The sequence below is a fragment of the Crotalus tigris genome, unplaced genomic scaffold (assembly GCF_016545835.1).
Source record: "Crotalus tigris isolate CLP2741 ecotype Arizona unplaced genomic scaffold, ASM1654583v1 scf7180000017658.5313226, whole genome shotgun sequence".
NCBI classification, from domain to species: domain Eukaryota; kingdom Metazoa; phylum Chordata; class Lepidosauria; order Squamata; family Viperidae; genus Crotalus; species Crotalus tigris.
This window is the reverse complement of record NW_024096545.1, coordinates 5289643-5313226: the sequence shown is the minus strand read 5'-3', so window position 1 is coordinate 5313226 and position 23584 is coordinate 5289643. Positions and strand designations below refer to the sequence as shown.

The 23584-nt window shown below is 36.5% G+C and overlaps 1 long non-coding RNA gene across 2 annotated transcripts; it reads right to left on the bottom strand.

The window, feature by feature from the left end:
• Positions 1-7640: 7640 nt before the first annotated feature.
• On the bottom strand, positions 7641-23011 carry LOC120304810. 2 transcript variants are annotated; one of them, XR_005555841.1, is made up of 4 exons: positions 22855-23011; positions 19768-20632; positions 13830-14288; positions 7641-10765 (listed from the first exon to the last, which is right to left on the bottom strand). It is a non-coding gene; the product is annotated as an uncharacterized LOC120304810 (long non-coding RNA). The 2 variants fall into 2 exon arrangements; XR_005555840.1 differs by having other exon boundaries at positions 19768-23011.
• Between the last annotated feature and the right edge of the window lie 573 nt (positions 23012-23584).

Sequence of the window (23584 nt, the reverse complement as noted above, 5' to 3'; positions counted from 1 at the left end):
GGTGAGAGTCCAGCCTTGCACGCAGCTGATCTATGTACCGCTGAATGATGCAGCCTTCAGCCAAGGACACTTCATAGGACAAGGGTCCCGAGACCTTGCAGACCACAGCTGGTACCCAGAGATGACCAGGCCTGTAGTTCCGAGTCCAGACCAGATCACCCATGTGAAGGCACCTTGGTGCTCGTGGATGGGGCACCTGAGACGTCACCCGGTCAGGATGCAGTCTGTCCAGCTTAGTAATGAGCCGGTGACCCCAGTGGAGTTCAGCAGGACTCTTCCCCGTGGATGTGTAAGGTGTGGTGCGATGTGCAAGAAGAAAGTCTGCTAACTGTGATGTCAGTCACTGTAAGTCAGTCTCTTGAGGGCATCCTTGGTGGTGCGTACCATATGCTCAGCCATTCTGTTGGTGGATGGGTGGAAAGGAGCAGAAGTTGCATGGCAGATCATGTTGTCCAGGAGAAAAACCTGGAACTCAGATGAGGTAAATTGAGGACCGTTGTCTGAAACAAGAACATCTGGAAGGCCATGGGCTGAAAAAATACCTCTCAGCACCTGGATAGTCTTGGCAGCAGTAGTGGAGGACACAGGAACAACCTCTAGCCACATAGAATGGCTATCAATAATAACCAAGAAGAATTGCCCCTGAAAGGGCGCAGGGTAATCTATATGTACCCAGGACCATAGGGTTTGAGCTTCCTCCCACCTATGAACTGGGGCCTGAGGCATTTCAGGCCGGGACTGTTGGCACACATGGCACCCATGCACCTGAGCCTCAATGGCTTTATCGAGGCCAGGCCACCACAAATGGCTGCGCGCAAGCGCTTTCATCCTGACTATGCCAGGATGTCCCTCATGTAGAGATTGCAGCACTTTAGTCCTCAATGAGGTAGGGATTACTATCCTACTTCCCCATAACAGACAACTCTTGAAGGTGGACAACTCATGTCTCCTTTGCCAGAAACTCTGGAACTCAGTATCAGGGCATCTGTCAGGCCATCCTGACAACACCCATGACAGTTCACGTGTAAACGTATGGTCAGTGGCAGTTTCTGCAGCCATATCCCTAGCATTGAGGGGAGACTCAGACAGGTCTTGAATGGAAAGAATATTAATGGCTGGAGCAGGATCAGGCTCCAGTGTTGGCAGGGGTAATCTACTCAGAGCATCAGCATGACCCATTTCCTTTCCCGGTTTGTGAATTAATGAAAAGTCATATGCTGACAAGAAGATGGACCAACACAGCATACGAGGAGAAAGAATATGTGGGGTCTGTTTGGTCGTGGTGAACAACCCTAGCAGTGGCTTATGGTCAATGTAGACCATGAAATGGCAGCCGTATATGAAATCATGAAACTTCTTAATGCCAGCCACAATGGTCAAGGTTTCCCTGTCAATCTGAGCGTAATTTCGCTCAGCAGAAGACAGGGTTCTGGAATAATAAGCTACAGGGACCTGTATCCCATCAGCCAACAGATGGCTAAGAATTGCCCCCACTCCATATGGGGAAGCAAACAGGGAGTTGCTCATTGAAGTGAGCTAGTACAGAATTAGAAGTAAGCAAGGCTTTAACCTCATTGAAACTTTTTTCATGGACTTTAGTCCACTGCCAACAGGCTTGTTTGTCTAAGAGCCTGTGCAAGGGCTCAGCTATAGCAGCTTTATTTGGCAGAAATGCATGGTAAAAGTTTAGTAGCCCCCAAAAGACTTGTAGCTCCCCTTTAGACTTAGGACTTGGGGCCTGCTGAATGGCCTTTAATTTAGCTTCAGAAGGGTGGATGCCTTGAGCATCTATCCTGAATCCCAGAAAGTCAATAGAATTGACTCCTATCTTACACTTATCCTTTTTTAACTTAAGGCCTGCTTCCCTAAAATGAAGCAAGACAGCCCTTAATTTCTCAACCAAGTTTTGAGATGATTCCCCTGCAATGAGGACATCATCAAAATATGGACAGACTCCAGGAATACCCCTCAGTGTGTTCTCCATGATACTCTGGAAAATGTCAGGGACTACATTCACCCCAAATTGCAATCTCTTTACTTTAAAGGCTCCTCTATGGGTTACAATTGTCTAAGCCTCAGCAGCTGCTTTATCAACAGGCAACTGTTGATAGGTCTGTGCCAGATCAAGCTTCGCAAAAATGCTCCCTCCCTTTAGGGAAGCCAGAATGTGACTTACTACAGGTACTGGATAAGCATGTTGCTGCAGTGCCTTGTTTAGTGTGCACTTGTAGTCTGCACATATACATATGTCCCCATTAGCCTTTAGAGGCATTACTATGGGGGTTTCCCAACGACTAGAATCTACAGGCTCTAAAATGCCCTGCTGGAGCAATTTGTCCAGTTCAGCATCAATCTTGCTTTTGAGTGCAAACGGAACTCTCCTAGGCTTAACCCTAATGGGTGCTATGGATGGATCTAATCGTAATGAAACTGGAGGCCCCTTGTAGGATCCAAGCTTAGAGCTAAACACATCTGCAAATTCCCTGCAGATTTCAGCAAGACTAGACATTTGCAAATGGTGCAGACCCGTGACCTGGATTCCCAGAGCCTCAAACCAATCGAGTCCAGTAAGACTGGCACGTTCACCCCCAACAACCAACACATCTAAGGGACCCTCAAAATCCTTGTTCTGTACCTTAAGGGTGGCCTCCTCCTTAACACACACCTTAGAATTCTGAAAGTCTGTAAGTATCACAGTGGATGGCCTGAGTTTCACTAGAAGTCCACTGCTGCTGCAAATCTTCTTGAATGTGTTGAGGGAAATTATGGAGAGAGTGGACCCAGTGTCCAATTCCATGGATAAGGGAACCCCATGCAACTTAACTTTAAGGGACAGCTTCTTCTTTAGGGGTTTATGTGTGCCTTTCCTTAGAATACTTCTGCGTGTTGCGCAGAAACCCACCCTATTTTGGCTGGGGACCCTGGTACCTTTCAGATGCAATCCTTCTCTAGGTTGTACCTTCTGATGACCCAAAAAGATGGCTGCGATGTGGCCTTGCTTGCCACAGGCCCTGCAAATGGCAAAATGGAACCGGCAGTCTGCTTTTTTGTGGCGTCCTCCGCATCCGAAACATTGTGGAACTGCTGAAGCCTTTTCTGTGCATTCCTTCTGTCTCCTTCCAGCTGCCTGGTAAAGCTTATTCACTTCATCTTCAGGAACTTCTTCCGATTCTTCTGGCACGTTCTCCTGGTGGACGACAATGGTCTCTGGGGAGCTTCTGGTGGGCCGCATATTTTTTACTGCTTCACCTGCTGCTTCCTCTGCTGTAACCTCTCGTAGAGCATCTTGGAAGGAAATATCTTCTTTCGCAAAAATCCTTTGCTGTAAGTCTCTATTTCTCAGTCCACACACAAAACGATCACGCAGTCTTTCCTCTAAATCTTTAAATTCACATGGTCTGGATGCTTGCCTCAAGGCCGCGATAAAGTCCTTAGCAGATTCATCTGCCCTCTGATCCCTTTGTTCAAACGTGTGCCTCCACACAATGACAGACATCTTGGGCTGGAAATGCTCTTTCAGAAGTTTCTTGAGATCCGTGTATGCTACTGTTTCCAGGGAGGCAGGGGCCACAAGATTTTTGGCAATCTCGAAAGCCTCTTGACCACAGACGCACAGCAAGGTGGCAGCCTTCAATCCATCCTCATGAATTTGGTTGACTCGAAAGTAGTTCTCCACCCTCTCAATGTATGATTCCCATCTTTCCAGTGTGAGACGTCGAATTCCGATAAGCGACCGACCTTCGCCATTGAAGCTTGCTCTTCCCCACTTGCGTTTCTCAGGGAAAGGGTCTTTCAGCCCAATCTCACCCTCCAGCAATGCTGTACTGGCAGGATGGATGTTGACCTTGACGCCATTCTCCCTGCGCAGGACTTCCTTGGTGAGTTTAAATTTTCCTTCTAATTTCTTGTCGAAGGATCCCACCTTCGTCACCATTGTTAAGTCCTGGACGCAATGGCGAATGAAGAAGATTCATTTTTAGTGAACAGCTTTTTTATTGCATTTAGTCAAAACTCCAACAACGAGCAAAGGCACACAGGCCTCCTTTTATACGTCCCAAATCCCCGGACATAATGGCAACATTTCTAGGCACTTTCGCGCCTTGCACATGCGCGCTAGGCCAGCGCCACTCAATCTGGTCCCAGGCAGCTTTTGCAATTGCCTGGGACCCTTGCAATGTCCCGAGCCTGCATTTGCAGGCTCAGGACACAACAGCTATCATGTTAAGGCCAGTAAAACTTTGATTGAATGTCTGATTTAACCATGATCACTTGGTAATCTTGAGCCAATTCCACTATCTTAAGCCAGCAGCCCTTATGGACTAAAAAAAGTGAGAGGAAACTCCATATCCACTGTCTTGAGTTTTTGATTTTAAAAGATGAAACTAAATATAACAAAAAGAGCTAATTTGGTGTAGTTGTTAAGGCATCAGGCTAACAACTAGGAGACGGTGATTTCTATTCCCATCTTAGGTACAAAGCTAGATGGTTGACCTTGAGCCATTCTATCTCTTTCACTTTCAGCCTTAAGGAGCAGGCAATGGCAAAACACTTTTGAAATCTTGCAGAGAGACTACAGGGACTAGTCTAGGCAGTTGATAGGAGTCAACTAACTTGTAGGCACACAAAGAGTTGAACCATGTGTTTTGAGTGTTTATAACAAAAAACAGTCTGGTTCTCTTCAGATACTTCAATGCCCAGCTAATATAACTAAGATATAAATAAATGTAATAAAACATTTCCTACCACTGCTTGTATATTCAGCCAAAATGTTAAATATATTTACAATACAACTTTCTTTTCTTCTTTTTTAACTTGAAAATATTTGACAATAACTGAAAAATGCAATATATTCCTTGTATGATGTCAATTCTGTCCTTAACTACTTGGCCTTGTTCTTTCCTTCAGTGTTCCTGTTTATTTGACCCTCTTCAATCATCTTGCCTACTTTTAGTGTGAACCCTACCATCATAACTTTGTCACTGCTCACCAAATCTGTAATAGAAACTGCTTCTGAATCAGTTGTGCTATGTCCCCATCTAGTCCCAATTAAGTTGAGACATGCCTACAACCCAGCTCTGAAATTCAATAAAGAAAACTAGTGTTCTTTCTTTCCTAAAAGTTGTAAGCAAATTAATCTGTTCCCCAATTTCTACAAGGATATAGTCAAACTCAAAAATAAATGCAGAGGGTCCTTTTTTAAAACTACTATATTTCCAGGCTTCTAAAATGGCTGTTCATAGCATATTATTTCCTTCATTAGAGTACACAACAAGAGAAAGCATTAAACAAAAGATTACTTGTTATTCATGAGTGCCTCAAGTTGGAAAAAACGAAAGGGATGGGATAGGGGAAGTGTTTGGCATGCTAAAAGTTGAATTATTGCAAATTTCAAAAGAACTGAATTAGTGTGTGTAAAAAGGATCTGCCTTGTCCATTTCAAGGAATTGCTTGTTAATTGCTCATTACAGCTTGGTATAAACTCTCTCAATCTATAGCACTCAAGCTGCAGGTCTACTCTCAGAGTAAATCAATCATTGGGAACTTTTAAATTTTGCACCTCATCACTCTGCAGCAAGTACTCTTCCCTATATAATAGTTTATTCATTTATCCTTTTAATGCATTTATATTCCAACATCAAAATTATGCTGGGTCGGGAATTTTGAGATTTGAAGTCCACACATCCTAAAGTTGCTAAGGCTGAGAAAGACTGGTCTAAATCCTTATCTAAACTAAAAAATATATGAAAAATGAAAAATGTGAGAGAAATTTAGAGTTTTGAAGAGGATATGGATATGAATAGCAGACTAACAGAGTTGGAAGACACCTTGTATGTCTTCTAGTCCAACCCAGGATTTAAAAATGACATGGTTCAAGTCTTTGTGTGCCTACAACGAAAAATGGCCATTTTTTAAAAAAAAGAAAATACAAAGCTATAGTCAACATTATATTGAAGAACTAACTAGCAGTGTTTGAAACTGTTTTGAAATTTTCAATATAAGAAGAGAAATTTCCTTTTAGAAAGTCATCAACTTCTGTGTTTTTTTATTTACTGTATATACTGTATGCCTGTGTGTGCATATGTGTGTGATTCTTCTTTTATTTTTATGTACATAACCACATTTTTCATTTTTTTCCTTTTAAATATAGTTTCTCTATATATGTAATAGAATGATATTTGAATGTTAAATTGAATCTTTATGGAGATTCTACATCTATCAGCAATATTAGTAAATAGGTAAAGCCTTTAAATATATAAAAGTATTAGATATTTGTTAAATAGTCATAAAATCAATTGGGAAAGTGGGCCAAAATAAAATTTATAAAGTTAGTCTTAATGTAAACAGGTTACAAGAATTTAAAAAACAAAATGTAATCTTAGAATATTTATTAAGGACAGATATTGCTTAATACACTACAACAGAGATGTCAAACTCTCAACGTCACATGACGTGTCACAACGTATCACAACTTTTTTTCCATTGCCAGCAATGGGGTGGGCGCATCTGGCCCATGGGCTGGCAGTTTGACACCCCTGCAGTACAACATCAGTTAACAATGATCGGGGGGGAGGGGAGGAGGAGGAGCAGGAGCAGGAGAAGGAGAAGGAGGACAAGAAGAAGAAATAATTGCTTATCTGCAGGAAACTCACTAAATCTCTATTAATAAAGGACTGGACAAAAAAGGTTTATCTTACAGACACAAAAGCTAAATGAGGGCCATTTTGGTTTAAAAAGGATTTCCAGTTGATGTTCAGCAAGGAATTATTGATGCAAATGGATGATATTTAAATTTATGTGCTACTGTAAAATAGCAAAAACTGTAATAGCTATGGTTAATGTTTACAGACAAAATTTAAATTTGCATATTTTATTAGTGTTTTCAGCATTTAAATGAGTATATGTATATTTATGATAAATTGATAATAAAAAGAATTTTAGAAAGCTGAATTTGATAGAAATATATTGGAAGGAAGGAAGGAAGGAAGGAAGGAAGGAAGGAAGGAAGGAAGGAAGGAAGGAAGGAAGGAAGGAAGGAAGGAAGGAAGGAAAAGAAAATCCCAAATACTAATAAGGGAAACAATGAGAACTTATATGGAAAAATAGAATTTAATGTATGTAACTAAAAGAGAATATACATTTCAATGAAATGTCCACCAGGATTTTTTTTTTTTTAGGCTTGATTATTTCTATCATTCTTATATCACCAAATTTGGGGGTGTCATATGAATGTTTATTATGTATCTTGAAATACCTTAAAATGTATGTTTCAGAAACTCATTTATGTATCAAGAAATTAATATTTTAATGTTTCCTTATTGAATGATAATGAATTTGTACAAAAAATGTGGATGGAGACTTTACAATATATTGATTTAAATTCAGAAATATCAAGTGCCAATTTTTTAAATGGGAAATATATAAAGCATATATTTGAAGTAGAATTATTGGTTATGTATCATACAAAAACATTAAAAATAAAAGGAAAAATAATTTGAAGAGTGAATTGAAACATTTATCAGCACAGAGAGATGCCTAATATAATGTTTGTACAGAGAAATGCAAAAAAATAAATATGAATTAACTAATATAATACCATAGCAGACAGAATTTATGCTAACATATCTAGACATACAGAGATAATATTTTAAATTTTTTATTCAGAATGGTATAGTAAATCAGAAAATTTATTGAGTGAGATCTTTTTAAATAAAATTAAATTTACCACATTTAGATAAACACAAAACAACTTTCATTTGCTCCATCATTTTAGACCAGAGATGGAGCACATTAAATAAATAAATATTTTTTTAAATGGTGAGTGCAACAACACAAAATTAGATTCCCTGTTGAGGATGTAAAAAATTTATAGATCTTTTGGTGCCAAAACTTTGTCAATTTATGAAGAGATATTTAATAATGGAATTTTACCACCAGCTTTTAACAACACTTATATTACAGTTATACTGAAAGCAGATAATGCTTACACAGAGTGCTAGTTATCATCTAATCTCATTGATTAATGTTGATACAAAAACTTTAAAAGCATGTTAGTGAATAGATTACAGCAAGTGATATTATTTATTATTAAAAATGATCAAGCAGCATTTATAAAAACTAGGCAAACAGAAACCAATATTAGATTAAATATACTGTCGATCTAATGAACTTGAACAAAATAAAAATCATTGTAATTTTATCATTAGATGTTGGAAAATTTCTTGACAAAAACATAAAGAGTATATATTTGCTATACTAAACAGATTTGGGTTTCCTCTGGAATTCATAAAATGAATTAAGACATAGTATTAGTTGCCCATATCAAAAATAAAGATTAATGACGTATTTTCTCCTACTTTTTCACTATTCAGAAGAATTAGGCAAGGATATGCAGTTTCACACTTGTTTTTTAATATCTTGGTTTCTGCTATTAGTCAACTTAGTCAACATAGTATGGTACAGTATTAAGTTGAACACAAATTGTTCCTATTTGCAGACAACATTCTTTTCTTTATTTCTAAACCTTCTATCCCACTATTGATGCAAAAGATAGATGGCTTTAGCAAACTGGCAGGCTACTCTATTAATTGGTCCAAATCAGAATTGATACCAATAGGTGAAAATTATCTTACCCGTCCATTCAAAGAATAGCAATTCCATATTTGCACAGAATCCATTTAATATTTAGGCATGCATATACAAAGAATTAAACTCAATAATATGTAGTAAAAGATATCTATTGTTTTTTTTCAAATATTGATAGATGGGGGTCACTAAGCCTTATCTTCTAGAGAAGACTGAACTCTCAAATTGAATATTATTCCCAGATTAATTTATACAATGAGAAAAATTCCAGTTTCTATATCTAGAAAATATTTCCAGAAAATAAATTACTTGTTTAGAAAAATTTCTATAGATTTTTTTATTTTTATTTTTACAGAAAATTACCAGCTAATGAGGGAGCTACTGTATATCATCATGCTTACTGATTGTCATATATTAAATACTGAAAACCAATAATTGGTGTTAATTTTTTATTTCAGTAATTTTGGAATATACAGTATATATATAACACCTTTGGTTGGACAGACAGTATTAGGATTTAAATATACAAAAACTGGGGTATCTCTGGAAGCACTGTGTGAATTAGAAAACTATGGAATGAAATGTCTAATAAAAAAAAGAGTTGACCTTTTCCCCCATGCTCTATGGGGCAACCCAACTTTAAAAATTGGAGAAAAGATGGTGATATGAAAAAATAGGAAGGAATATTGACTTTGGACCAACTGATAGAAGATGAAGATTTTTAACATAACTCCTCATTAAGAGACAAATACCATTTATCAGATTTAACCTAATAGCAATATTTATAATTACAAAATCTGTTAACAACATTATTTGAACTAGCAGCATTTAAAGATTAAATCCTTTAAAACTAAAAAAAAAAACCCTCTTGTTAAATCAATCTGATAGGTGCAAAGAAATTAGTGAAACATAAAGCAGAAGTTCTTATATTGCCTAGACATTGGGAAAGTGTCCTCTAAAGCAGACATGTCAAACTCACGATGTCACATGACGTCGCGCAATGTATTGGACAGTTTTGTCATTTCTGGCAATGGGGTGGGTGTGGCTTCCGGATAATGCATCCGGCCCGCGGACCAGCAGTTTGACACCCCTGCTCTAAAGCAAGAGTGTCAATGCACTGCAGATTATGAGTTATACAAGAAGAAATAATATTTAGAATTTATTAAACTCCCTTATGTTTGCATAGAAAAAGATTAACAAAGAATAGCACTTGGTTGGAGATATAATAAGGATATATCTTTACAACGTCATATACTTGCCAGATTTTGTAAGAAAGTAGTGGATTATATAAATATTGCTGTGTTACAATAGCTAAAATTTTCAGGAGATAATATGTTTTTGAACTACAGTATATACCTAGTACATGGGCAATTGACAACACATGAGATTTGTATAGACAAACATAAATAAATATAGGACTCATTTATATAAAAAATAAATATTTAAAGATACATATTTGTACTTGAATTATTAGCTTTCTGTTTTGCTGTTTTGCTTTTTCATTATTAATTCAAAAGCAATAAAAATAAATTAAAAATAACATTGAATTAAGGAGCTATACAAGAATTAGGTGACATTTTAGAAAAGGTAGTATCTACAGTACTAGATTTGGATCCTACCTTCTTGAAAATCGTATATGTTTCTCTCTTCAATACGAAATCTGCAAGAGCTGAAATAATGTGCTTTCAAACATATATCCACAACCTATATTATTAAAACTGTGACCTTTTCATCCATCTTGTTTTCCAGATGTATGCACACAAATACAACAAAATGTATAGAATGCAAGGTGATTAAGAAATGCCTCAACTTATTCATTTTTATTTTAATAATTTGCATCCTGTTTTTTAAAATAATGCTTTTATGAAAATACTAACAAATTAGGAATTTTTTAAAAAATATATTAAAATAATTGCATGCTTTTTTATTATTTTCTACAAAGAAAAGTCTTCTGAGTACAAATCATAAAATGTAAATTAAATTCGTATGCCTTTACTATAGCTAAAAGATTGATGTTCCAGCATTGGAAAAGTAAATGTATAACTCCATTTATTCAGGGGAATGAAGATCTGGTTGCACTTGCCACTGTGTGCTTTGTCATCTCTGGAGCAATCTTCTGAAAGGAGAGGAAAAAGTATATACAGGATAGACAAAAAAAAATCCATTTTCTTGACACTGCTACCTGGATATGTGGATATAAATAGAATGAAAATCGTAAAGTATTTTTCTTTCATATTTATTTTTTAAAATATATATATATAGCCACAACTAAACATATGAACTTAGGAATCTATTTATTTGCTTAGCCTAATAGTATCTTCTGTGACTAGCAACTGAATTTTTTATGGTCTCATCATGTCTGTAACTCTAATACTGATTACATTTAAATCTGCAATACAACTATTGAACTTGAAAGCTTCCATAAGCAGTACAGTAACCACTGCTTTGGAATTTTCAAATCAGATTTTTATTTTATTTTTTTAACCATAGAAAATGTAACAATTAAACATGGAAATTATTTGTAACAAGTACTATATCATTTCAATACACAAATTAAGATGTATATTTTAATCTGCTGTTTTATTAAAGTTTCATGACTTAAACTAGATATTTGTGGCATGAACCATACACTTAAATAATGAGAAAATAAAGCACACCGGTTGTCTTAAATAGTCATGCCATTCTCCCCAAACCCTGTGGTCACATAGTAATTTTTTTTTTTTTTTTTGCTGCATTTGAGCAAACAATGACCAAATGAATGAATTCATTTAACAATCATGGCATTCACTGAGCAATTGCAGCATTTGTTTAATGACCATTTGAAAAAGGCGATGAGATTACTTGTGGTCACAACATTATGGTTGTGTGTATTAAGTAAAATAACTACATCAATATCTGCCTGATTACTTTATCCCAGCTTCAGTTCCTGGCACCTCCAGATAAGGCAAGAAAAACTTCAGTCTGAAACTTTAGAGGTTTTCTCCCATCTTTATCAACCATAATGGGTGAAACAGATCAATAGTTTAATTATTATAAAATAATTTCCTTTGTTTATGCAAAGGAAATAGAATATTTTGAATCTGAATTTTAATATCTACTATTTGCAAAATTGATAGAAGTTACAATCCTAGACACATGGATGGTCTTAGACTGGGAAAGTCTGATCTAAACCTTAAGTTCCTTGCCACTCCATTTAATGTAGGAAAAAAAATGAAGTACACTTAAATAGGAATTTAAAATAATTAAATTTTATAAGCTATTGTTGAAAGAAGAAAAAGAGAGATTCTCAAACTATTGGACTCTATTAATTAATAATATATCCCATGATAGAAATAGGGAATTTTGTTCATAAGAATATGGGAAGTCTATTGCAGTTAGGAAAGATTGTATTAGTTGAATTGAGCATTGTGCATTGTATTGCACAAACCTATTCACCCTCTGGTTCATAAACAATGATTTATGGCAGGGGTAGGCAACCTTGGCTTTTTTATGACTCGTGGACTTCAACTCCCAGAATTTGGATCCAGCCATGCTGGCTCAGGATTTCTGGGAGTTGAAGTCCACAAGTCATAAAAGAGCCAAGGTTGCCTACCCCTGGTTTATGGCTTAACAAATGGTATGCAATCATTTCTGGACAGGAGATAGCTGAAGGTTTGGGAGCCTTATTTCAGGCACACTCACAAAATGGTTCTCTTAAGAGATTTTTCTCAAATGACTCATTTAAAACACTTGTTTACCAGAAGCTGAAGTAGCTCTCTAGGACATTCTGTGTCATCCCAATGGGACTTTCAGGAAACCAAATGCCTTGTATAAATCCATACAATACAAGAAGCTGGTGAAGCTAGCTTGTAATTCAATATTTTTATTAAACAAATCTTTTTAAAAGGTCATTTTATTGTACTCTGCTTCTGTTATTTACACATGAATTGTGAAATAATGTATTTCTGTGACACTAATGCACTCCAAAACATTGGATGGCACAAAGGCTAAAAAAGACCACATTCATTTTACATGGAACAATAAATATGAATTAAAAATATGTTTCTTTTGTCTTTCGTGTCAAATATAGTTTTAAAGGGCTTTCATTGGTTCTTTTATTTATTGTACCTTACTTTTGTTTATTTGTTTGTATTCTGCCTTTATTATTTTTACAAATAATTCAAGACAGCAAACACTTTCCTACTATTTTCCCCACAACAAGAAACTGGTGAGGTGAGTTGGGGTGAGCGTGATTGGCCCAAAATCTTCCCTCTGTTGTTCATGGTTAAGACAGAATTAGAACTCATGGTTTCCTGCTTTCTAGCCCAGTGCCTTAACCACTAGACCAAACTGGCTATAGCTTTCTGTTGATGGAAGGTGCTAAGAATTATAACTTCATAATTGCTTACAGCAAATATTAGAAGTAAACAAATAAACATTGACTACAACTTATAGATAAAGATCTGAGGAAAAGAGAGGGATGATTGCCTAAGGTTTTCTTCTGAATTGATGTGAGGAGTGAGAAATTAGATGGAGAGTTAACTTGGAGGCTGAGCTCACAACTGGGCATGCCTCAGACAACAGTGATGTCACTGGCTGATCCTTTTAACTAAGGAGGCACTTCAGTGCTTCCAACACAAAAGTACAATTTGGAAGCTAATAAATGGTTTGATATCTTGGCTATTTTTGGGAAAAGAATTACTCCTTGCTTGCTTGCTTATTTCATTCATTCATTCATTCATTCATTCATTCATTCATTCATTCATTCATTCATTTATGAACATTTATATGACCATCCACTAACTGTCAATAACTCTGGGTGGCTTAAAAAAATAAAAATGCAATATATAAACAATAGAAACAATAACCCCCTCCCCCGTGCTCCTGGCGACAACAATTAATCAATCAATCAGATAAGCTAGTTCATGGGCTCCATTCCATTATGGGTTCCCAAGGCCCATTGGCAAACCAGATCTTCAGGTCCTTGTGAAAGAATATCAAAGTGAAGGCTAATCTAATCTCTGAATAGTAATTTAGAAGTTATACTTATAACCTATTTACAGTACAATGTTAAACAACTTTATATTAACTTGAGCTAAGAACAGCAAATTTATAAATAAATATGAAAATAATTGCAATAAAATAGATCAATTTGAACCAAGATGCCACCAATTAAAAATTCCTCTGTGGTAAATAGCCACTACATTTCAAATGGTTGGAGAAATCAGGCTAAATATAACAACCTTATTAAAATATACGGTACCCACTTTGGTAACCTCTTTGCCTTGGGTCAGGGCAAAGATTTTCTCCCAACAGACAGGCAGCCCTTCTATGTATGATGCCAGAAACATTCATAGGCAGCCCTTCTTTATGAATAAAATGTGTTTCTCTATTCCTTGGATTTCTACACAGGAAGGGAAGCTCTTTAGGGAGGCAGGACTGTCTCCAGCAATGCCTGCATGCTACAAATCAATATGCAGCAAAAAGAAGAATCAGTTTCCACATGTAAATCTCAGATTGTTTCATTTTTATTTAGTTAAATTTGCCCTTTGTTGGTTTTGGAGCAACCTTTCCTCTTACAACAGGCCTCTTTTCTACAGCTGTTTGATTTGATGCCTGGTACCATGGTTAGCTCCACAGAAGCCTTGGCAGCTGACTGGAACTGGTTGTCTTCTCAGCAAGGAGGCTATGGCTGTTGTATCACTAAGCTCCCAAAGGTCCTTTTTCTAAAAAAAAAAAAAAAAAAAAGGATGCTGCTACTATGAAGAAGCCACTGTGAGAAATAAGCACAAAGATTGGCTTTTCTACATTTGGCTTCATACAAACAAGAACATGCAAAACAATTTGATTTTTCCAGGGGGATTGCAGATGTCTGAGTTGGCTGGACTCATATTTTATAGGAGAATGGCTTGAACTAAGCCAAGATAAAGTATGATCTGCTGAATGTATTAGACACAACAACATAAAGAAAAGTGCCATAAAGGTAGAATGTGATGGGTATCATTGGATTTCCCTCCACAGGAACAGACATAGGGTAATCCAACTTCATTATCCAAGTGCAGCTGATAGTGTCAGCATGACACTGCATGATTCAACTGAAGATATAACTGTGTGAACTACAGAGAAAAAGATGAAGGGAAAATGCAAAGTTGGTAGGTTGCCAATACAAGATATTGTAAGAATGGCAATCTTAGTATCCAGAGGATAGAAATTAAAGGAAAATTAATGAGATTTTCAATGACTATATATCAGTTTTACAGGATAGAGATGGATGTGCACAACCTAAAAAGTTGGCTGTTCTTTTAATGAAATGATTATGTCTGTTTGGATTCAAACAAAATTCCAAAATCCAAAATTCTATTTGTCCAGTATCTTTCTTTAAACTCAAAATGCTGACTTCTTTATCTCAAATTAGTAAACCAGGGGGAGAAAGAATCTGAATACAATTTTGTAACTTGGAATTAGGCTTATAAGGGGATCACTTTACTATGTATTTAGAACATTTAATCAATATATTTTGTGTAGCAGAATTAAGAAAATAAGCAATACACTGGCATAACTTTTAAGAGAAATAATCTTACAGTGTGTAATTATTATAGTTCGAATGAGTATCAAGGAGACTCAGTGATTGATCAGTAAACTGCTAAGAAATTGAAATCACTTCTGAAAAGTCCTTAATGGGAATAGAAGAATTGAAAGGAAGAGTTTGGATGCCAATATGACTCCCTTCATCAAGAAAAATAAAAGAGAGGTGGGATGCAGAATTCAAGAATTCAACTTTTTTTCTTTGTTGTTTTGCAAAGTGTAACCTTGAGAATATCTCTATTACAGGCCACCCCAGGTTTATTGCATAGCTCTGTGAAAGCACTAGCAGTTCTCTTCTACCTCCAACATTTTTCTAAAGGTTGCTAGGTAACTATCGTTATTGACCAATTCCAAGTTAATCCCCTGCCAGTGTCCCAATGAGGAAGACAAAAATAATGCCCGTTCAAATAAACAAAACAGTCCATGTTATTTTATCTTCCTTTTCTTCTGGATTTTATATGTTACATAGCACATGTTTTCAAGCTACAGTAACTTTTGTGGTATTAACAGTCTTTACAGTCCAGCTTAATCTAGTTCAGATCTACTTTAGTTTCATTGGGTAGCCTATGAAATACTTCACATCCTGGTTTGAATCTCATCTCAAACACAAATTGTGTGATTGGATTTATGCAACCTGTTAAGTCCCAATAAAGGCGAATGATGAAGACACATATTTGCAAGGAACAACTCTTTATTTCGTTTTCAGCCAAAATACCAACAATGAGCAAAGGCACGCAGGCCTCCTTTTATACGCCCAGATCCCCAGACACAATGGCAACAAAACAGGCGCTTTTTGCGCCTTGTGCATGTGCACAAAGCCGGCGCCACTCAGTCTGGTCCCGGGCAGCTTCTGCAAGCCCCGGGACCATTGCAACGTCCCAAGCCTGCATTTGCAGGCTCAGGACACAACACAACCTATTTCAGGTCACAACCCCCTTCCCCATTTAGGGTTCTACTGAGTTAGTTTAAGGTTATTATGATAAAGTGTTTTGAAGCAATAAAGTTTAAAGCAATATTATTTAATGAAGCATATATTTCTATGGAATTGTCTTAGGAAGACTGCCCCTTCTTTCTTGCATTTTTCTTCATTCTGCAGCCTCACTCTATTCTCTATTCATCTCCTCTCTCTCCTTTGGACTTTGAAGAAGCAGGATAGGAAGAGTATCGACATTTTTGTACTCTGAAGACTCCTAAGAATACCATGGACAACCAGGAAAACAAACAAATAAATCATCAAATAAACCAACCCAGAGTTCTCAGCAGAGGCACAAATCACCAAATTATCCTATTTTGGCATATTATGTAAAGAACTAATGAAAAAGGAAAAGGCTTTGATGCTGGGGAAAAGTGGAAGGAAAGAGAAGATAACTAGCAGTAAAATTGATTCAGTTATAGCAGAAATGGATACATGATTAATAATGGAGAATATTTGTGGCTCAGGGTTGAAATGAAGGGTTCTTGGTGCTCTCTAAGCTTGCTTTTTTTCTTGCAGAAGTTTCATTATTCAAACTGGGTAACATCATTAGTGTCAGCTGGTGGAGTTACGTAGTTTAGGTAATGAAACATCTCCAAGAAAACAAGCAAGCTCAGAAAGTACCAAGGATACACTATTGGAAGACTTGAAAAATCAGGTGGGGCAGATCATTATGAAGACTATGTATGTGGTTGCTAACAGTTGTCACCAACTTGATAGCATATAACCAGCTTTTCCACCCTTGGTGTACAGAACCTCTAGTCTTTTATGACTTCTATCCTTTCCTTTTTAAGCCAACTATTCTTGTTGATTTACCTTCAATGTCTAGCTAATCTCCGTCACCCTATACCTTACTATACTATTAGGCAGCCTGCTAAAGCTTGGGTTTCAGCTGACTGGATTATGTGCTCCACCTAACTGCATTCAAGATCTGTTTCTTGAGTTGGAACATATTACCACTCCTAATCCAAGAACTGACACAGTCTTTCTAACCATTCCCAATGTCAGTATCCCATCTCTAGTTTTTTTCCTCTATATTTTTATGCATTCTTCTCTGATTTTCTGCTCTCCAATTGTGCTAGACTATAGCAAACCCACAGCTGGGGATTTTAGGATTTATAGTTCCATACACCTAAAGAGCATCAAGTCAGGAAAAACTATTTTAAATCACAACAAACACACAGAAATGTATCCTAGTCTACAATTTTACCTTCATTTAATTTTGATGATAGAATACCTTGATTAGTATATGCTGAGTGCCTGTTTCCTGTGCTTTGATCTGCTATTTGAAAAATTATTTACAATGGTGAAGAATTCTAAATTTGTGTGTGTGTGCATGTGCATTTGTGTGTGTAAATGTACATCTACATATATTTATGTATATATGTGTGTGTGTGTAAAGTAAAACATGTTCTTTTTATAACTGCTTATGAACAATTGTTTAAAAATGAGAATTTTTGTTGAGTCCTCTGCTATACTGCTGCCTTCTCTCTTTGTGACCGTACCTTATGAATCTCTTTTTTTCCTTTTTGCAGAAGAAATAAATGGAGACAAATAAAATTTTGTACTTCTCCTTTAAATAAAGGAAAATTTCTATGCACCTTTATCATTTTATAAAAGCTAAACCAATTCTGAGTGATAATTATTTGCATATCTAACCCCAGCTTGGGTTTTTGGCAGTATAATTTATCTATTTAGGGCTTTAGCCCTTCTTTATTTTCAAATTTCCCTAGTGCCAACAGATTGAACTACACATTTGAAAAAGACAATCGCAGCTGGAAATGGCAAAATACAAAACTTTTTCAGAGTGGACAATCCTGGTTACAGGCCAAACCACATGCATACAAGAAGGAAATATCAACATCATGTTTTTCTCTATTGCTTCCTTCAAGGATAACCCATAACCATAATAAAATCTTGCCATTGGAAGTCTTTTTTTAGATTTTTGCCTCCCATGCAAATTTCTTCTATTTTTTTTAATCCTTAAAAGAAGATAAATTCAAGCTTTTTCTGTTGCAAATGTATTTAAATCCCACTCAAAACTTGCTATATGCTGAATAGCACAACACTACAAATGAAGTTATTAAAAAGCTGGTTGCATATTTATTTTTAATGCAGATCATTCTTTTTTTACAGCTGAATCTATTTTGGGCACAATAAAGACCTGAACCCTCTCACACTGTGCTCCTCATGTGGATGGGAATTTCATTCAGCAGGGGAGTTATTTTTCCTCTAAAAAGTGCAAGGTGATATCCATTTCTTCTGCAAGATATTTATGGACCAGAAGAAAGTGCTCCTGAATTTTTGTCATTCAAGACAATTAACAAGTTAAGTAATTTGCCCATGTGGGATGTCTCTGATCTTAATATCAAGTAACTGTTCCATCTCATTATTTCTCTTATCAGATACTAGACGTGTTTCTTAAGATGCCACTCTTTGAAGCAAGCACACACACAAACACACACATACACATGGGGGGGGGAGTTAAAGTCCTTTCTTTGATAGAGGTTTGCACATGATTGCTCAGTGGTAGGGATGAAGTAAGAAGAGAAAGCCTTGATGGACAAATACAATAATCATGACTAACCAAACATTTCAGATATGTTCATATATGCATACAAGTTGCATTTGTTGTGTATAAACCATCTTCATCTTAACCATCCATCATTCCATAGGCAATTGATATTCATTCACCTCTTCTCCCACATCTGTGAGTTGTACCAATTTAGTGATTTTATAGGAATGCTCTGACTGCTGCAACCATCCCCCCCCCCAGATTCTTAATCACACCTGAAATCTGAAGATTTTTTCCTCCCTGCAATCATTCATGCTATTGAAACACACATGCACACACACACCCTCCTCTTTGACTCAAAACCTCTGCTTTCTTTCTTTCTTTCTTTCTTTCTTTCTTTCTTTCTTTCTTTCTTTCTTTTTCTTTCTTTCTTTCTTCTCTCACTCACTTACTTTCTCTTTCCTAAGCTTCTTTGTTTCCATCATTTAACAAACCAGGCCAGCAATAGCCTTACTCTTCATGAGAAATTAAGTGGGTGTGGAAGGAAAGAGGGAAAATAGCAAGGCAACCATTTACAAACTGAGAGCATCCCGGTAAATCTTAAGCGCAAATTAAGGCAGGTGGTTAAAATCTTAATAATTGGACTCAAATATCTATCAAGACCTGTCCACCCATCTTCCTTTTGCCTCTGCCCCCCCCCCCAGGCCCAGCTCTTTTCCGATCTATATTGCTAGGACAATAGGTTCTGTAGCTACTTAATCTCCTTGGAGCTCAGCAGCCTTGACAACAGGGTGGGAGAATATACAGACCCAAAGAAAGCAGTGCACGCTCAAGAACTCTGATGTACCTTAACATCTTTTCCTTCCTGGTTCACACTTAAATCAGAAATTTGGTAGAATTCTACCTTATTTCTCCATCACAAGCTGCGGGGGGGGGATGAGTTTCTGCTACCCACCACACCCCCTTTTCCTTATCAAAAAGAATAATGCCCAATTCATATGTTGACATTTGAAGCAAAGACTAACATTATATGCTAACAGCATCACCATAGCAGCAAAAGCATCCTACAGAATCAGCAGGTTGAGAAAGAGAAAGGAAGGATTAAAAAAAAAAACACCAATAAAAAAAATACCTGCTACTTAAGAATGGATGAACATTGACATGCCTTGAGATGGTGTATTTCCCATTGTGGTCTCGGCTTTGTTCCTCTGTCTTCGTTGATCTGTCTGCCCGTTTGTCTTTCTTTCTCTTGCTGACTGAGTCAGGCCCAGTCAACCAGCAGAGATCGGTGGCAGAAGTGCAAGAAGAGAGTGTGAGTGTTTGTGTGCGTGTGCGTGTGCGTGTGTGCGTGTGTGTGTGTGTGTGTGTGTGTGTGCGTTTCTGTGTGTGTGCGTGCACCCGCGCCGACGAGCCTTGGAGATAGTACAAAGGAACAGAATGGGCAAAACACATTAGCTCATGATAGATTAATGTGCTAGGAGAAGACACCCTCTCTCTTTTTTTCTCTTCTCCCCCTCTTAAAGGCCCCTACCTTTTAATCAAAGATGGGTGTCTAGCATAAATGCCAGGAGGATACCATAATAACAGTAATGATAATAACAGGATGGTGCATAATTATTGCTGTATTCTGGCAGGTCCAGTGGAGGCAACAGAACCATGTGGTCACCACACAAAGACAATCTGCAATTTTTTTACTCATCTACCTTGTGTATTTCTGCCTTGCAGAAAGAAGAACCCTAAAATTGTATAAATATGAATATTTTCTTACTTTAGTTTGATAAATTGAGATAGGATTTGGAACCTAAGACCATCAGATTAGCATTCTACTATATAACACAGTTGTGAATCTATTTACCAAATCATTTACAACACTTATTTTGTTGACATAATCTTCATGTCATAGTTATTACCAAACCAATCTGCCCAAATTATGTTCCATGTTGACAGGAGAAAACCTTGACATATATCTCCAAGTATAATCCAGCTTTGTAGAGATGCTAAGAAAACAAAGAAATGTAAAAAAGTGGAAAAGAAATCTATGCATAAAACATTCACAAAAAACTTGTTACATGCTCAGGAGAGCACTAAAACCCCTTCCCAAATTGATACTGATGTTACTACAAGAGTTAATTTTATCAAAAACAAAAAATTAGAAGAGGTGAGGTTTTTAGGAAAAGGAGATACAAGAAAAATCTGAATTAAATTCCTTTGTTGTAATATTTTTTCCCAAGCAACAGTGACTGTTATCAATAATAAAGTCCCTAGCTATCCATTATTTGACAGTTCAGCACTTCTCATGTCTAATTAACAATATCTAGATCTAGTTTTCTGACTGGAATCTGATGCTTCTGTTCCTGCAAAGTATACACTTTATTGCCATTTAACAAAACCAGGTTTCTAGCTCTCAGGGAAATGTAAAAAACAAGATAAACAAAATATTAAAAAAAACAAATAATTACAGAGACTGAATTTTATCCAAAGGTCTCCAGGACTAGAAAATGGTACATCATTAGAGTTCAGTATTGTTGCAAATCATTTATTTTAAATTCACATTTTATGTGGATATGCTAATTTTCTAAAATGCCATGCTTGTGTGTACTGGGCTATAGGATATGATAGCCTTGATATTCACCTCAATCAGGAGAGTGGAATAGAATAGGACAGAATAGGGCAAAGTTGGAAGGGACCTTGGAGGTCTTCTAGTCCAACCTCCTGCTCAGGCAGAAAATCCTATACCATTCCAGACAAATGGCCATCCAATCTCTGCTTAAAGGCCTCCAGTGATAGAGCGCTCACAATTTTTGGAGGCAATTTCTGTTCCACTGGAATACAGCCAGACTGGCACTAGGGAAAGTAATATTTTGTTTGCATTCTAATGACTACTGGAAATGATGAATAGATCAGAAAGTATTATAATATGCATTCCTGGTTGTCTAAAAACTTCACTGCATTTGGTTTTTATTTAGCAAACATATATGGGGCCCATGTCACTGGACTCTAGACAACAACAACTAAAACAATATTACAACTATTAAAACATTTAAAAGAATAAAAATAAAAATACATAAAAAACAAGATTGCAGGGAAAATAACAACCATCTAAACAAGAATGCAACTATCTCACATACTCCCTATGGTGTCCCCGAGGTTCTTGAAAATGATTTAAAAAAAAAAAAAGATTGACAGGGATAGAGCTAATCAGGGATAGACCCGATCTTTCCTTTTAGTATATATGCAATTCAGGCTTATCCCATTTAGGACATTTGCATACAAAACACAACCCCTTGACTTTCTCATAGCCACTCCAAAAAGTAAGGCTACCATTCTAGCCATTCTTACTATAACAGCCGTGAAACAAAATTGGTGTTACTGTATTTCCAAATAAAGACAAAGAACTGTGTAGTTAAGAGACCATTTAATCAAAAAGCAGTTAAGAAGAAAATTAAAGTCAGGACTCTTAAATCAGACACCAGCCATATTATCTTCTGCAGCTTGCCAAATATAATAAATGAAATAAGACAGAGTTATTAAACTCCACTTTGGTACGTTCTTCTACAAAAATACTAAAAACCAATGTAATAGACAAAGAAATGATGTGCCATATTTAAAAAAATATTCTACTTCAAGATCTTCAGTGGCTTCCCAACATAAGGATAAAGGTCCTTATAAATATGCAATAATAGTTAAAGTGTCAGTTTGGGGGTACTGGCAAGTATGTTGTTCTTCCCAAAATGCTCTCACCTTGAAATCCATGAGATGCCTATTATTAGACACCTGTTGGAAGTCTATCTCCTCATACAGACCTTCCCATTATAAATGTTATTCTGGTTTTATTTTGTTTTCTCTCCCTGACTTTTTATTAAATGTTTTCATGCTGTTTGAATGAACTGTGCTTTATTATTCTGTTTATTCATATATTACAGACCAAGGGAATTAGACATGAGAAACATGCTTATGACCACATAAGCAAAATATAAACAGAGAACTGCCTACAATCGTTCAAAACTTCTATACCAGGCTTTTCAAATAATGTCTCCTCTTCCAGGAAATCATAATAAACACAGGACAATAACTACTCAACTCAGTATTATTATTTCAAAGTAAAATATGGAAGCAGAGTATTAGCAAATAGTAATCATCTTCATACAACTTGTATACCTTCCACCATTTGCCACTTTGTCATTCTAACTCAAACTACTATGCAAGAGAGATTACTTACAAAAAGAAGAACCAAGGCAAAGTAGGCAGCTGACATTCAGTTCTAGCATAAAGCTGTGATGATCTGGTAACAGGCCTAAAAACTCGTGGCCGCTTAATTTTCCTTTTCCTTGCATTTGATGCCTCTAATTTTAGAAGCACATTGAATTCAGGTGCGTAAGGCATTTGCTCTTCTTGGGGCTTCCTAGGTGATCAGGTATCCACCTCTGGGAAATGCAAACAATAAGACTAAATTAAAGTTCAGCAAGGTGGGGGTAGAGAAAAGGCTGATTGGTGTGGGAAGGTCTTCCCTGGAGAAGTTGTCTCCAACCATAGAAAGCAGGTGCGCCTTAGAATGAGCCTTATTGCTCTTGCTACAAACACATTTGCAGAACAAACTGAAAAAAAAATACAGTAAACTATAGTATAATTGTAAATATGACTCTTGATTATATGTGTCCTGGATATCCAAACCATTCAAAATAAGTGAATAGCAGGCAGAATGAATGAATGAATGAAACAAGGATAATTTTTTAAATAATGTTAATTTTTTATATTAAAAATATGTAATATTTTGGAAAACTGCATGAGAAGGAAAACCAAGTTGAATATACTATGGACTGATTAGAACAAGGCATTCAACTACTTGTCAAATTATTTGATAATCAAGGGCCTAGAAATAACAACAGTCAGTAGAAACGTCAAAAGTTTTGTGCAATGGGACAAAGAGACACATTTGCTGGTCAATAGTA